Raw genomic sequence first — 18,394 nt, 5'->3', positions numbered from 1 at the left:
TGCACATGTACAAGGTTTAAAATGCTCATGAAATATTTTCAAAAAATACTGACATTTTGAGCAGCTGCATGTTTGAGCTGCATTCCTAGGTCAAAGATGAAAAAAATGGGATTTACAATAAAATTATTTTGACTTGAGTTTATTTATTAATGAGTAACGTATCTTTTGAGTGAATGTGCACATTTTTTATGTTAACAGGTTTTACCATGTTATTACAACATTTAACCACTTTTTATTAATTTAAAAATTGAGAAATTCTTTCAAATTTAAATCTTGTACAAGAACTACAGCAAAAATCAGTTTGATGCATATTTTATCAATATTTTAGAAATTGAATTTTATTTATCACCAGTACTGACTTCAACGGATTTCATTAAATTCCTTTGAACACAACTGCTCAAAACTGTCTAAATTTATGAAACCTACACATTCAAAACATTATTACACTGACATTTTTTATGTAAATGTTAAGTGTGAGTGAAATGTTAAGTACTGTAAGGTCTTTCATGACACTACATATTCTGGGGTGTGAATTTGATAGGTGCTTGTTATAAAATAAATGGTGCTTTAAAAAGGCCTTGAATCTGGTGTTCATGAAAGAGTGGGAACCCTGTTAGTAAATATATCTTGATTTAAGAATGTTTAGATATCTGTACTGGAAAACGAGTTAGAGAATCATTCGTTTATTCATTCATTCATTCATTGCAGTGTTTTGTATTGAACACAATGGAAAACTATAGAGCAAATTCACAGATACATCAAAAACAACACTGTAATTTAAATATTCAGTTTTTTTATTCAAATTTGAAAATTTAGGTTTGATGATCCCATACGTCATAGATATTTAAAAAATAATTATCCTAGAATCTCCAGATACATAATGCTGAAATCTATAGACACTGAGACAGACAGTGAGAGGAGAGAGAGAATGTAGCAACTGGGTTGCTAAACACTCATATTCAGTGCCATGATAAATAGCGTTCGCAGGCGCCATTTATTCCCATAATTTTAAAAGGAAAATTTCATAATTATTCTTAAAATATTCAAGAACTGTTGTCATTTCAAATTTTTTTAATTCATTTTTTTCTTTAAGAAAGCATTTATAACATGTATTTTTTTGTTTAATTTTCAACCAGATGTCAGCAGAATAATGCAATAAAATGAATTGTTTTTCATTTTACAAGCCAACACAAAACTTAAGTGTAAGACTGTGCATTACATTTGAATCACATCTAATAGGCCCACGTGTGTTTGTTCTTAGATTGCCATAACTAGCTGGCATCCAGAGCGTGCATCACAAGGGAGTTGGCTGTTGACGCAGAGGTTACAGGGGATAATTTGCCATAGGACACGAGGTGAACTGCACTGTGCACTGTGGAAGTTGAAGAAACGGTCCAGAAAATGTGTCATGGGGAAGTTATGAGGTGTTTAAAGACAGTGAAGAGTTTCTCAGACAACATGGGGATTCAAGGATCATTTAGATTCAAGGTTATTTCAACAGAGCCCCTCCTCACTTTTACATATTACCGCTTTTATGAAATCAATTAGAACCGAAGGGAGTGAAGGAATGCTCAAAGAGAATGTTCGGAAAGGTATTAAGGTCAATGGAACGATTCCTTTTCCAAATGGATTTCCAAAACTTCTGGTATGAAACCTTGTTCTGGGAGAAATTACTTCTGCGGATGACAGCGAGCTCATTAGACAGTCTGCATGAGCCACTAGAGAGAATTTATTCTAGTTATCGATGTGTCAATAACAGACTCGAAGGTGAAACTGAGAGCTCTCGAGCAAAACTCACTGTCAGGATGGTGGTACATTATTTTAAACGCTGTAACTCTCCCTCTCCGAGTGTCTCGAAACTCTTTGGAGTCTTCTTTTGGCAAAGCTCTGAACCTTCACTCTCCCTTTAAAAAGGAGGATCAGGAATGTAGGGTAAGATGTCTCATAATGTTGTGTTCTGGAATGGTGTTTACAGCAGTAGTCAAGCTGAAAGATGGCCGGTTTGAGGGAAAAATGCCTTTTGTTTAACTTCTCACTGATGTTATCAGACGCCGCTCTGCAGCGCAGCCACCTACAGCGCGGGGAGACCTGGGGATGTCAGCTGATTTAGATGCCTGATGGATTGTCTTTCTTTCCCCCTTTTTATTATTCCTTCCTTTAGGCTGAATAATAGCGGGCCGTATATTTTTAGATGGGTGTCCCCTCCAAGCTTGAATTACTCGGGCCAGACGGATCTGAGAAGATGTGTTTACAGCAGTAGTCAAGCTGAAAGATGGCCGGTTTGAGGGAAAAATGCCTTTTGTTTAACTTCTCACTGATGTTATCAGACGCCGCTCTGCAGCGCAGCCACCTACAGCGCGGGGAGACCTGGGGATGTCAGCTGATTTAGATGCCTGATGGATTGTCTTTCCCCCTTTTTATTATTCCTTCCTTTAGGCTGAATAATAGCGGGCCGTATATTTTTAGATGGGTGTCCCCTCCAAGCTTGAATTACTCGGGCCAGACGGATCCCTCAAGCGTTCACACACAGGAGTCTGTCCGAGTCTGATGATGTTTAATGCAGCGCTGCTGTTTTGGGTTTTACTTTTACTCAAAACCTGTTTTTTTTTCACACATTTTTGCTGATGGGGTGAGTAGGAGGGCTGATGCAAGAGGTGATAAGGCCTAAATTTTTTTTAAAGTTGCTGAAAAATATGTACACATTAAAATGACCTCACGGCACCACTGCATGTCTACAGATCAATCTATGTTTTTCTATTTCTCACTCTCTAAATGAAAGAATAACAGCTCTGTAAATGACTTGCAAGTCTAATTTTCAACAATAATAATAATAATAATAAAATGTAGCAACAATTTTAAGAAGCACAATTGTTTTCAACATTGATCATAATAGTAAATGTTTCCTAAGCAGCAAATCAGCATATTAGAATTTCTGACGTGACGCTGAAGACTGGAGTAATGATGCTGAAAATTCAGCTTTGCCATCACAGAAATAAATTACATTTTAAAATACATTACAATAGAAATAGTTATTCTAAACTGTAAAAAAATATTTCATAATATTACTGTTTTTACCGTATTTTTATTTGGTGAGCATAAGATACTTTTTTTTTTTCAAAAACATTAAAAAATCTTACTGACCCCAAACTTTTAAACAATAATCTGACATTTGAACATTAAAGATCAACTCCAGGCTCTTGCCTGCTTTCCTCCTTTGCTGTAACCTTTGATCAGTGTAGGATGACCCTGGAATTGACCCAAAATATTCCAATAAATCATACAATCTCTCTGTAGCACTTCTTTCAGGCTCTGTGAACAGCAGCTGACAGCTATTCTTGGGCAAAAGAAGCGCTGACTCCATCATAGGAGACTCCAGCAGTGCATGACTGTCTAGGACGCCACTTCTGCTCTCTTTTAGTTGACCAGTCTCTTGCCTTTTAAAAATATTGCACTCTTGGGTCAGCTTTCGGTAAAATCCATAAATAAGGGTCATGTTTCCATGCCTGGTGGCTGCCAGTCAGCACTTGTTTTCTTTCATGAGTGACAAGCAGAAAATAAGGTGCGTGCCGCAGCACGGCGGTCACTGTTGCGCAGAACATTTCTCAACGGTCGGGTAAGATTTTGCGAAAGGCCAAACGCTCCTCGGATTGCTCTCCTCAGCAACCACACACTTAATAAAGGGCCATGTCAACAGAAATTTGGTGGCCCTCTATTCTCGACACAGAGCAACCTTTGTCTCCTTAAATATTATTTAACTTTCCATCAGGGTTTTGCGGGGGAACAAACATGCGAAACCAAAATAAAGGTTGACCTCTAATATAATCCTAACTGTCACAGCTCTTTGAGTGTCATTTTCCTTTTTTTTCACGAAACTGCGCAGACGCCGCAAACTTTGTCTCCCTTCTCATTGAATCTTACCACAATTGGCCTCCCTGCTCAAACCGTCAAACACACAGAGAGCGTTTTGTGATTTCCCTCACTGTCTTTATGACTGTTCACATACTTGTAGTGGAGAACTATTTTTATAGGATTACATATGTGCCTGTAGACAACTATTCTGAGAAACATCTGAGATGTGCTTTATGAAAGTCAAGTATTCAAGATCTGTGGAGAACTATTAAAGGGGTCATATGATGCGATTTCAATTTGTCCTTTCTTTTTGGAGTGTTACAAGCTCTTGGTGCATAAAGAAGATCTGTAACGTTGCAAAGACTAAAATCTCAAATCCAAAGAGATATTCTTTATAAAAGTTAAGAGTCAACCACGCCTACCTAAAATGGCTCGTTCTAACAGGCCCCCACATGTCTACGTCACAATGTGGGAAGATTTGCATAACGCCGCCCAAATGTTCACGCAAAGAAAGAAGGCGTAACTTTTATTCTCACTGTAGTATTGTTGTTGCCGCCGCCGCCATGTTGTGAAGACGATGCGTGTTTCGTTGTGAAAGCGAAACTACTTTGTTTGGCCTTCCAAAAGAGGATGATATACGCATCGTCATGCCTAGAGCTGATCTGTGCTGGTCGCTGAGGAAATACATCAACTTAGTGCTGTCGATTGCCGGATCGGTGAAAATATACACCAAATAATGTTACTTTTAGCAACATCATATGACCCATTTAAAGGGAAAAGAAACAACTAAAAAGATGACCAGAATTCCATATATAGTAAATTACTATTAAAAAAGTTTGGGGTCAGTAATTCTCTTTTGCTCACCAAGGCTGCATTTATTTGATCAGAAATATGGTAAAAAAAAAGATTATTGTGAAATATTGTTACAATTTAAAATAACAGTTTTCTATTTGAATATATTTTAAAGTGTAATTTATTTGTGTGATGCAAAGCTGAATTTTCAGCAGTCATTACTCCAGTCTTCAGTCACATGATCCTTCAGAAAGTCTTATTATTATCAGATGAACATTTGTGCTGATATTTTTTTTTTTTGTGTAAATCGTGATATATTTGTTTCATGATTTTTTGATAAATATAAATTTTAAAAGAACAGCATTTATTTAAAATTTTCTGTAACAAATATAGTGTCTGGACCAATCAAACAGACAATTTTTCATTTGATTTAACAAACTAGTTATGATTAATTATTCATATTTCCTTTATGAGCTGATTCGCTACACAAAGTAAGTTTCTTTTCTATCAAAAATGTGGACCCCTTCTCTTCTCTGTCTATATGGCATGACTAGGTTCTGTCATTCAGAAACATGGCTTTTCATATTACTGCTATGCTAATGACACTCAACTCTCATTCCATCCTGATGATCTGACGGTAGCTGCTTGCATCTAATAGACATTTCTTGCTGGATGAAGTACCATCACCTTCAACTCGCTGCATGGATGGGCAGGGAGGTTTTTTGCCCAGAACAGAACCATACCGCCAAACCAAACTTTATGCTAAGTATCTATCATTCTGACGATAGTGGTCCTGACAGAAGTCTTATTTGTATCACACTTGACGTTGTTCATTGTTTGCTCATAACTGGAGTCACTTAATCATGCAGATTTATGCTACAAGCTCTGTGTAGAGTTGTACAGTAAGAAAGTTATTTCCCTTAACCAGGAAATTAACGTTCTTAGAATTGACAGACAGTTGACCCTGAGAGGTCTAGTTATGATTAATTATTCATATTTCCTTTATGAGCTGATTCGCTACACAAAGTAAGTTTCTTTTCTATCAAAAATGTGGACCCCTTCTCTTCTCTGTCTATATGGCATGACTAGGTTCTGTCATTCAGAAACATGGCTTTTCATATTACTGCTATGCTAATGACACTCAACTCTCATTCCATCCTGATGATCTGACGGTAGCTGCTTGCATCTAATAGACATTTCTTGCTGGATGAAGTACCATCACCTTCAACTCAACCTTGCCAAGACAGAACTGCTTGTGGTTTCAGCCAACCCAACAATTTATCACAATTTCTCCATCCAGCTAGGTGCAGGACAGCCAGAAACCTTGGAGTTGTGATCGATGATCAGCTGAATTTCACAGATCACATTTGTTAGAACTGACCGGTCCTGCAGATTTGCCTTATACACAACATAGGGAAGATCAGGCTCTTTCTTTCGGAACATGCAACACAACTCATTGTTCAATCTCTTGTTCTGTTCACTATTGCAATGCTCTCTAGGCAGGTCTTCCAGCCAGTACTATCAAACCTCTTCAACTGATCCAGAGTGTGGCAGTAAGAGTAGTCTTTAACGAGATGAAAAGAAAGCACGTCACACCTTTGTTCGTCAATTTGCACTGGCTACCAATAGCTGCTCGCATAAAATCCAAGGGATTAATGTTTGCCTCCAAAATAACCACTGGCTCTGCACCCCTTTACCTAAATTCACTACTTCAGATTTTATATGCGTTCTGCAAAATCACTTTAATAGATTTTTACCTTAAAGGTGCCATAGAATGCATTGATACAATATTTTAAATTGTTCTCTGATATCTACATAGAAGGTATGTGGCTTAGGTAAGGGCAAAAAATCTCCAAAAACGGTTTTACATGTCCATTTACAACCCTAGGATTTGTTTCTAGAATTAAATGGTCTGTTATTACCTTATTTGGAAGGGTCATGAATAATAATGTTGAGCCCTGCTCTGATTGGCTGTTTCACAGTGCGGCTCATTTCAGTAGCTCACACAGCAGGAAGGAAACAGGGAAAATATATATTTCAATACTTTCTCTCGCAGTTATATCGTTAGGTAATTATACTGTATATAACATGCGGACATCAGGGAGCCGCTATTAATATGCGGGGCATTGAAACTGCTTTCGAATTCATGATTGCTTTTTACTTTCACTTTCGAGATTTGCGATCGCACGTGATCTGTGTAAACTACAGCGGCAGTACTTACCACACATTTTACAAGATCAGATGCTTGTCAGTGGTGCTCAGGATCTGTAAATCATTCGCCATCATCCTCAGTCATCTCTCCTTAATCTGTTTATGTGGTAAGTGAAATCTTATGTACTGTAATGTAACAGGCTACTGCTAGCAAGCAGCTAACCATGTCCCTATTTTATTATTATTTTATTAGAACAAGATTTACATAAGAAGGAGGAAACAATGGTGTTTGAGGCTCACTGTATGGCTTACTATGCCAAGGTAAATACAGTTTTCCATTCTATGGCACCTTTAACTGTTCTGCTGGTGGAATGACCTGCCCAACTCAATCCGAGCAGCTGAGTCCTTCATCAAGAAACGGGTGAAGACACATCTCTTCCATGTACACTTGACCCTCTGACACTAGCACTCTCTATAATTTCTATTCTATTTATTTGTTTTCTTTTTATTAATTAAAAAACTAAAACGTGACTTTCTAACACTAGCGTTCTCTATTATTTTTCTGTTCTATCTACTTTTAATTATTATAAAAGATAATAACAACTTGACCCTCTAACACTAGCTCTATCTATTCTATTTATTTTCTATCTACTTTTTATTTCTTCTATTTATTATAAAAAAATAAAAAACTTGTACTGTGTACTGCTTTTGACTAACTGGGACTTAGTCAGAGCACAAAATAAATAAATAAATAAATGCTTTTCCTTCACTTGTGTGGCATTTCTGTCAAATTTAAAGTCAATCTGGATTTGATTTTTCATTCACAACCCATTTCACTTCTGTAATGTGACATATTTCAGAGTGAAAGATATAGGCTAATTTTATCCAACAGCAATCAATTGGATAATGGAAGGTGATTGTATCATATCAGAAAGGAGTCAGAGCTCTATATGAGTTTGCAGTGGATTTATTGGATTGACCGGGACATGTAATATAAAGGTCAAGTTCACCCACAGGAGCATCTTATTTTTCAGATCTATTATTGCTGTAAGCATTATTACATTAATCAACATTCAATTACTTAATTTGCTATTGAAAATTTTTTTATTTCAAAATTTCTTTTTGCATTTTGGCCAGTGGTTTGTATCATTTTCCCCATTAGCATGGTTCAAATCTACGCACATGCTAGGCGGCATCAGTCAAAAAATACATTTTAAAATATTATGAAGACTTTTATTTTCTTTGAAATAATGTGCATTGATGTATCATGTAAAATAAGACCATTAAGGTAAGGCAAGTTTATTTATATAGCACATTTCATACACAATGGTAATTCAAAGTGCTTTACATAAAAGGAAGTAAAATAATCATAAAAAATCACACCAATAAAACAAGGAACTTAAAAACTTTTAAAATGATTTAGAAATTGATTTAAAATGAATTTAAAAGACGGTTAAATTAAATAAAATTTCATATTTAAAATCACCAATGAAATCTGACAACAACGGTCTCATGAATGTTGTTTCTTATGCTCAAATAGCATTAAAAACATATTTTTCAGGCTGGATCAGCCAATGTGCATGTGTAGTCAATATAAGAAAAATATAAAGAAAATAAGGTCAGTTTTGATGTCATATTGAGTTTATAAATCTTATTTGCAACGTAAAAGTGTCACAGCAATGTTTAACTTGAATATGTGAGTCTTCTGGTGTCATTCCCTTTCAGTTATTTTCCATGTACAAAAAAAAGTATGTTATGCTGCTTGGTATTACAAACTGGCATTCGTTATCATATTATTTTAATTTATTATCACAGTTATAATCGAACTGGTTTGTCGCACAGATAGTTTTACCGTTTACTGCATTTTTTATTCTCAGCAGCTAATGAGTCAGAAGTCTCGCACATTCAAAGAAAATGGCTTACTTTTGCATTGCAAAATAAGGTGGATATATTTTGAATCCTCACACAATTTGTTTCTCCCCACTCTAACACAATCAGGTCAAACCACTCGCTGACCTTGTGTACTCAATGAGCACATGAAATAAATCCCAGTGAGGCTGTTGACAGCGGAGCATCTTTGGACCACAACATGACAGAGTCAGGCATTTTTCTGTCTGTCATGAGAGGGGGATGGAGATCGTCTGGTGAGGAGCAGCGCTTGGGCCCTCATGCACGTCCTTCCTCCCGGGGGCCACCAGGGCCCATTTCCTCTTCTACTGACAGGTGATTCATGTCATTAGTTTCTCTCTTTCTGACTCTCCCTCGCTCTCTTGGGGCTCCTCATTGTCTTGCGATATGAGATGGCTCTTTGTTGCGTGTTGTGCAGGGCTGTAATTAGTGAAATGTGCGTGGGGCATTTTTTTCTCACAGAAATTATTCAAAATTAATCAGTACTTTCCCACTGATGGCAAAAGCCTCTTGACCCCCCTCCACCCCACCACCCCTCCAAACACCCCCTCTCTTCAGCGTAGAGATGCTTTGGGGGAGAATTCATTTATTTGTTTTGTCAAAAACATACTCATGGGTCATCACAGAACTTAAGTCTGGACCCCGAGGTTGATTGTGGAGGACAGTGGTATATGATGTCACATATCACACATTCATTATACAATGTGCATTACTTGGAATACATTAATGCTAGGAATTTTTAAAAGTATAGGTACTAATAAATAATAGATCATTTCTAGTATTAGTAGTATGTATATATATATATATATATATATATAATATAATAATAAATATTTTTCAGTTGTTTAAAATAGCTAATATATCTGTTTTTTAAATATATTATATATATATATACAGTGCCGCTTGAAAGTTTGTGAACCCTTTAGAGTTTTCTATATTTCTGCATAAATATGACACAAAACATAATCAAAATTTCACACAAGTCCTGAAAGTAGACAAAGAGAACCCAAACAAACAATTGAGACAAAAAATATGTTTTTTGTCATTTATTTATTCAGGAAAATTATACAATATTACATATCTGTGAGCAGCAAAAGTATGTGGATCTCTAGGATTGGCAGTGAAATGTGGTGATCAAGGTGAAATTAGAGTCCATCTGTGTAGAGGTGTTTTTAATCAGTGAGTTGACTATCAGGTGTCAGTGTGTGCCTGTTTTATTTAAAGAACAGGGATCTATCAAAGTTTGGTCATGTTTGTGGAAGTGTATCACGGCACAAACAAATGAGATCTCTGAGGACCTCAGAAAAAGAGTTGGTGTTGCTCATCAGGCTAGAAAAGGTTACAAAAAACATCTCTAAAGAGTTTTGACTCCACAAATCCACAGTCAGACAGACTGTGTACAAATGGAGGAAATTCAAGGCCCCAGGAGTGCTCCACCAACAAAGAACACTCTAAAAGCAAGACGTGTAAAAGTCCACTAGGTTTCAAGGGACTGCAGGCTAACTTCTAAGCAAATAAAGGCCTTTCTCACATTGGCTAATGTTAATGTTCATGAGTCCATCATCAGGAGAACACTGAACAACCATGGTGTCCATGGCAGAGTCGCAAGAAGAAAGCCACTGCTCTCCAAAAAGAACATTGCTGCCCATCTGCAGTTTGCTAAAGATCACGTGGACAAGCCAGAGGAATACTAGAGAAATGGATGAATTTGTGGATGGATGAGACCAAAATAGAACATTTTGGTTTGAATGAGCAGCGTTATGTTTGGAGAAGGAAAAAACTGCATTCCAGCATAAGAACCTTATCCCTTCTGTGAAACATGGTGGTGGTAGTATCATGGTTTGGCCCTGTTTTGCTGCATCTGGTCCAGGACGGCTTGCCATCATTGGTGGAACAATGAATTCTGAATTATACCAGAAAATTCTGAAGGAAAATGTCAGGACATATGTCCGAGAACTGAATCTCAATAGAAAGAGGGTCATGCACCAAGACAACGACCCCAAGTACACAAGTCATTCTACCAAAGAATGGTTAAAGAAGAACAAAGTTAATGTTTTGGAATGACTAGTCAAATTCCGGACCTTAATCCAATTGAAATTTTGTGGAAGGACCTGCAGCAAGCAGTTCATAGGAGGAAACCCACCAACATCACAGAGTTGAAGTGGTTCTGTACTGAGGAATGGGCTAAAATTCCAACAAGCCGTTGTGCAAGACTGATCAGCAGTTACAAGAAACGTTACTTGCAGTTATTGCTGCAAAAGGGGGTCACACCAGATACTGAAAGCAAAGATTGACATACTTTTGCCACTCACAAATATTTAACACCGGATAATTTTTCTCAATAAACAAATGACAAAGTATATATTTTTGTCTCCTTTGTTTGATTGGATTCTCTTTGCCTACTTTCAGGATTTGTGTGAAAATCTAATTATGTTTTGGGTTATATTTATGCAGAAATATAGAAAATTCTAAAGGGTTCACAAACTTTCAAGCAGCACTGTATATGCATGTAGTCAAGTAGTAAAGTTGTCAAATAAACATTTACGTCTATCCAAAGGAATTTCTCTATCACTTTCTGTAGTTCTTTCTCTGACTTAACTAACAATGAGTGTGTTCATCTGTAATCAATGACCTGAAAAAGACAAAATGAAGGTCATTAATTTGCAGATATTTACACATTTGCAGCCAGTGTTATTTCTGCTTCAGTTCTGCGGGTGGCCGGGCCCAGATTATTATTTTTTTTACCACACTGCGAATTATCGACGTCACCTCCAGCCTAACGTGTAATTAATCAGAAAAACAAGCCGCTAGTATCAGGTAGCAATATCATCTTGAATGACAAAACCATCTCAACATGAGGTTTTTTGCTTTTCACAATGAGCTTTTATTACAGGGTTCCCAATCACTATGCTCTTTCTTCATTCATCATCCTAATCCTGCTTTTTAAATGCACAATGTTTTGATTGTTTTTATTAAACAATTTAAGTGCCCTTTTGTTGAAGTCAAACTGCTGTGGATGGACTGATTTTGTGGAAATTTTTGTACAGCCAAGTTAAACACATGCATAAATGATGAATAAAGACCAGATAAACATTGTTTTTGAAAAATTAAATTATAAAATATTGTCTTAAATGTTCACAGCTAAAATTATGTTAAGTCTCAGTCCTTTAGTGCATTAAGTGTCTAGCACCTTATGACCGATTTGTAAACCACAGTACCAAAGCAGATAAAGAAAGAGAAAGATATGCAAAGATTTGTTTTTAATTACTACTATTTTTGACCATATTATGACAATCATCTTCCCTAGAAGTAAGGAAGGATGACTGAAGGAAGCAGAGAGATACCATAAAACAAGAGACAAGTGTAATGGCGGTACTTGTAGAATGATGATTAAATATAGTTTGGGAGATGGTAAAGAAGAGAGAAATAGGGAGTTAAATTAAACTTAAGTTAAACAAGCGCAAAACCATCCGGACTTTTCACCTGAGCACTGATCCAAGCCAAGGTTTTCTTAAGCCAAGACAAGCAATCAGCCATTGTGGCTCTTCTCCAGAGCTAATGATGTCAAGTGAATCTCTCACAAAATCCTCTTTTTAACATGGAGAATGACAGACCCCCTGAAAGCACACGTACAAGCTGAGGAAAAGGTGAACAAACAAGGAGACAAATTGAACAAGCCCCCAAAGAGCCCTACTGGCTCTCTGTACATATCATATCACTCCACAGGGAGAAAAGAGCTCACTTCTTATTTACTCTGCCGCTTGTTTCTAGAATATTGATTTTAATTGCTGCCCTGGATTTCCCAAGCTCGCAAGGACAAGTCAGTGTTCATAGATGATTAATCAATGGAAAGGAACATAATGAAATGGCCCTGATCTGCAGGTCAGGGGTTGGACAATGTGAACGTTCAGCTACTTAGCTTCCTTTGCAACTTTGTGACAAAATCTGTTTGCCCAACACCAATTAGGCTGGCTCTCTATGCACTCTGCTGAATGGGTTTGACAGAGAGGGTCATCCTGCGACGTGACAGCTGGCCTGAGCAGGAACAGGCGGGCCTGTGTCCTCCGCTGCATAATTGGTGTCCCTTGCAATGTGCCGCTTCCCAGGGGCTCGGCTCCCTGTTTCTGTGGAAGCACTAAATGAGTGGAATCAGGGCTTAATGGGGCTCCTGTGAGTTTTAAACAAACACAGCACAGCTCCCCACTGTTCTACATGCTGCACCCAACAGCAGGGAGTCCCACCGTTGCCCACAGCGACACGGCCCTCGTCACACCGAACACAGTCAGAATCCAGCTACGCTCTTCATCTGTCTGAGTATGACACACTGCAAAATTGACTATTTGAAGGTTTAAGTATACGTTGTGCATCCATCAATTTAAGTCTGAGTAACACGTGTACATGCTGAATGAAGCCAAGCTACAATCACGTTATCTAACAGCTTGACTATTACAACCATAATGATCTTTTTACTAATATTTCGTTCCTACTACACTGTAAAAAAATATTTTTCAAAGTTGTAAATAAAGATTATTGGAGTATGTTTTACAACACAACACTATTTCAGTTTTTCTACTTAAAATTTTCACATTAATTCAAAGTTACTCGCCCGTTTCTTTGCAATTGTTTGTGTAGTTTACTATTTAGCACATTTCCATGTCACTCTACACACACACACACACACACACACACACACACACACACACACACACACACACAATATCTATTTTATTTAGGTTGGCATTATTCATGTAATGTCATGAATGTAGTCAGCAGTTCCCAGCATGCTTTGCATGGGACTAGGTAAAGTAAATAGAGTAAATATTGAAATTATGTGTTCTTTTATGTGTTTTTAAGTAAAAGGAGGAATTCTTAGTGTTCAATGTAGAGTAAAGATTTGTTGGGGATTTAGAAGAGTTTCCATTTTTGTTTGCTTTAGTTGTTACCATTGTTCTGAAGACCAGAGTTTGTTATTCGGTTAGAGTTGCTTTAACAAAGGTGTAACTGAAATAATTTTAACTACTTAAATTATTAACACTAAAACTGAAATAAAAAAGAAAGCTAATATAAATATTTCTAAAAAAAAGCAAATACAATAAAATATAAAAAAGCCCCCCATAAAATTACTAAAATTTTAAAATAAAGAAATAAGCCATAAAGAATATAAAACACAATACTAAAATAAAACTGTCTCTGCAGTAGCTGATGCTTTACCCAATAAACATGGGTTTCCCAATTTAAAGGGGTCATATGATGCGATTTAAATTTTTCTTTTCTCTTTGGAGTGTTACAAGCTCTTGGTGCATAAAGAAGATCTGTAAAGTTGCAAAGACTAAAGTCTCAAATCCAAAGAGATATTCTTTATAAAAGTTAAGAGTTAACCACGCCTATCTAAAACGGCTTGTTCTAACACGCCCCCACATGTCTACCTCAATATGTGGGAAGATTTGCATAATGCCACCCAAATGTTCACACAAAGAAAGAAGGCGTCACTTTAATTCTCACTGTAGTATTGTTGCCGCTGCCGCCATGTCGTGAAGACGCTGTCTGCTTCGTTGTGAAAGCGAAACTACTTTGTTTGGTCTTCCAAAAGAGGACACGACTACAAATCAGTGGTTAAGTTGTATTTACAACACTGTTCCAGAACACTTCAACCCAAATATTCAGATGTGTGATGCACATTTGTACAGTGTGTGGAAAATAATGTTTTTTTTTAACCTTAAACCGCATAAACACATTTCATTACACCAAATACACAAAATAACGTTATTTTTAGCAACATCATATGACCAAATTTGAAATTATTTAAAAAAAATGTAGGTGTTGCTTTTCTAAAATAACCATATTGCTATTACATAACTGCTTACAGTTTAACCCCTGATTATGTAGTACTTCAGCTCTGACCACTGTGTTAAAAAAGCCATGTTGATCATTGTATTACAACAACTGCATTGCTTGAAACAACTACATTGAGAAACATTTTATCACAACCACACCAACTAAATTCCAAATACCTGTTAATCTAGTTCTTTATAGAGGAGAAACAATAATGTACAGTGTGTGGAAAATAATGTTTTTTTTTAACCTTAAACCGCATAAACACATTTCATTACACCAAATACACAAAATAACGTTATTTTTAGCAACATCATATGACCAAATTTGAAATTATTTAAAAAAAAATGTAGGTGTTGCTTTTCTAAAATAACCATATTGCTATTACATAACGGCTTACAGTTTAACCCCTGATTATGTAGTACTTCAGCTCTGACCACTGTGTTAAAAAAGCCATGTTGATCATTGTATTACAACAACTGCATTGCTTGAAACAACTACATTGAGAAACATTTTATCACAACCACACCAACTAAATTCCAAATACCTGTTAATCTAGTTCTTTCAACTAAAACAGTTCAATATTCTCAAATCTCCACAGCAGAATTCATGACTTGATTGAGTTGTAGGACTTTTCTTTTCGTAGGAATGCTTCAACAACAGGGACATAACAAAGCTTGTGTTAGCATGTGCATTGCTAATGTGTTGACACAGTCAAGCATGTTGGGAAGCTTTTGGGCTGGTCATGGACAGTAGACTACTTTGATTGTCTACTGCTTGCTTGCCTTTCTTTCAATACTTGATGGGTTGGATGGTGTTGTGTTGGCTGTCGAGAGTGTTTGAACAGGGTGAAGAGGTCAAGGTGAGAAAGAGCCCAAACAAAATAAAAACCCTTCAGAAGTTCAAACCAACCAGCGACCCTGAACATCTCTACCTCAAAGATAAAAACAAAAAGATGCATAAAAATGCATTGTAGTTCAGGTTCATACAGAAAACACGCACGCACGCACACACACAAACACACACACACATAATGACCCCTGCAACACTCCTTCCTGTGTTTGCTAATGCTAAATGGTACCTGGAACTCATGTGGAGTCTCCGGGCTTCACAGACTTGCTTTAGGAAATCCATCACTGTATGAATGAGTACGCCGGTTAGGTTTCCTTTTAATGAAACTGATGAACAACTAATCAAAACTCAACAGTGGAGGAACCAGGGCAGGTGGGAGCTGGCGGGATCAAGGGGACCAAAGGGACCGGAGAAACACAGCTTAAGACATATTATGATCTTGCAGCTGCCTTCTAGCTACAAACCCAGAGGCCCACGGGTCCAAATCAAGGACAGTAAGATGCATTATCTTGACAAAAGGGTTGAACTGTTCAATTACTATGTAAAGCCTGGCATATGAAATAATAGTCAGAAAAAAATAATTTTGTGAACTGGAACAGTTTTTTTTAAACTTTAGACAAAATATTTTTTAAAGTTTGCATTTGTTGAGTATAAAATTTGATTCATCAGGCTCATATATTATGATATAGGAGAATATGGAGCTCATACTTGATCTCAGTGTTATTCAGAGACCCGAACTGAGCAAAAATATGTAGTTATTGGTTGAGTTGCTGATATTTACTATATATGACCAAAAAGAAAGATGAAATTCTTATAGCTTGTAATGTAAATGAATGGGATCTTTGTAACAGTAAAGCAGACTACTTAAAATACATGTAAATATTAGTTGTTATTCTATATCTCCCAATAATATGTCTTAGTAAGATGATATTTAAATTCTTGGGTTTATGCAATACATTTAATGCAATTAATTACATTTACATTTAGTCATTTAGCAGACGCTTTTATCCAAAGAGACTTACAAATGAGGACAATGGAAGCAATCAAAATCAACAAGAGAGCAATGATATCCAAGTGCTATAACAAGTCTAAGTTAGCTTAACGCATTATTATATAATAATAATTTAATAATAAATAAAAAGAAAACAGATAGAATAGAAAAAGTATAGAGCAAGCAAGTGTTAGAGGCTTTTTTTGCTTTTGTTAATTGTATAATAAATAAAAAGAAAACCGATAGAATAGAAAAAGTATAGAGCAAGCAAGTGTTAGAGGCTTTTTTTTGCTTTTGTTAATTGTATAATAAATAAAAATAAAACAAATAGATAGAATACAAAAAGATTAGAGAAGCCAGTGTGTTTTTTTTAAAGGGGTCATATGATGTGATTTAAATTTTTCCTTTCTCTTTGGAGTGTTACAAGCTCTTGGTGCATAAAGAAGATCTGTAAAGTTGCAAAGACTAAAGTCTCAAATCCAAAGAGATATTCTTTATAAAAGTTAAGAGTCAGCCACACCTACCTAAAACGGCTCGTTCTAACACGCCCCCACATAGCTACATAACTATGTGGGAAGATTAGCATAACTCTGGCCAAATGTTCATGCAAAGAAAGAAGGCGTAACTTTTATTCTCACTGTAGTATTGTTGTTGCCGCCTCAGCCATGTCGTGAAGGTGCTGTGTGTTTCGTTGTGAAAGCGAAACTACTTTGTTTGGCCTTCTAAAAGAGGACGATATCCGCTTTGTCATGCCTGGAGCTGATCCGTGCTGGTCGCTGAGGAAATACATCAACTTTGTGCTGTGGATCACCGGATCGGCTTTCACTGTGGACGAAGCGGAGTCCAGCCCGGGGTCGTCACATGTGGTTGCCGCAAGCCCGCCGGACGCTCCTTCGTCGAATCCGCCGGCCACCGCTCACTCTAGCCCGCCGTGTGACGCTGTGTTTCATTGTGAAAGCGAAACTACTTTGTTTGGTCTTCCAAAAGAGGACACGACTAGAAATCATCCGCCGGCCACCGCTCACTCTAGCCCGCCGTGTGACGCTGTGTTTCATTATGGAGGACTGTTTCCTGATCCTGGTAGACTACAATGCCGGCTGTTCTGACTCACAGACTGTTAGTACGTTTTTTATATTTAAAGGATTTGCCTCTGATGATTCAAACACGAGTTTTGAGCAGTGTAGAGTAGCGCTTGTTGTTTGTAATTTCTCCGATCACAAATGCAGACATGGTTTTTTGTTTACGCGCCGTGATGCAACGCAACGCGTAAAAAGACAGTATAAGTCATTAGAATCCGTATGTCCCCACTGGATGCAACAAATGCCTCGTTTATAATGGGTTTTAATGTTTATGTCTCGTCGCTCTGGCCGGACAGGGCATCACAATAAGGTAAAGGAGCGTAACATTTCTGTCACACGCTTGAGGTATTCGGCTAATCACAATGCTCTGGATAGCTGACCAATCAGAGCACACCTCGCTTTTCAGACCGATGAACTTTGTAAAACTCGACATGTTTCAGAAAGGCGGGGCATAGAGGAGAAACAATAACATACAGTATGTGGAAAATAATGTGTTTTTTGAACCTTAAACCACATAAACACATTTCATTACACTAAATACACAAAAATAATGTTCTTTTTAGCAACATCATATGACCCCTTTAAAGAAAACCGTGTTTAAAAGTCTGTGAAAGTGATTCTGTGCCTCTTTGGGATGGCACAATAAAGCAACGTTCACTTCCAGAGGGCACATAATTCTGAAGTAATGAATTTAGGTAAAGGAATGCAGAGCCAGTGGTTGTTTTTGAGGCAAACATTAATCCCTTGAATTTTATGCAAGCAGCTACAATGATGATTGAGAGATGAACAAATAAACATTCCTCATAAGCTTGATGATCATATTTGATACTGACATTTCAACATGAGTTTTCTAAAAAATGATGTCTGGAAAATCACGTAAGTTTCTTCAAGTGTTCATTTTGAAATACTACTAGCAATATAAAAGATAATCTTTTAATTT

This window comes from Sinocyclocheilus grahami, unplaced genomic scaffold (genome assembly GCF_001515645.1).
Source record: "Sinocyclocheilus grahami isolate Dianchi unplaced genomic scaffold, SAMN03320097.WGS_v1.1 scaffold680.1, whole genome shotgun sequence".
Classification (NCBI taxonomy): Eukaryota; Metazoa; Chordata; class Actinopteri; order Cypriniformes; family Cyprinidae; genus Sinocyclocheilus; species Sinocyclocheilus grahami.
This window is presented reverse-complemented; position numbering follows the sequence as displayed.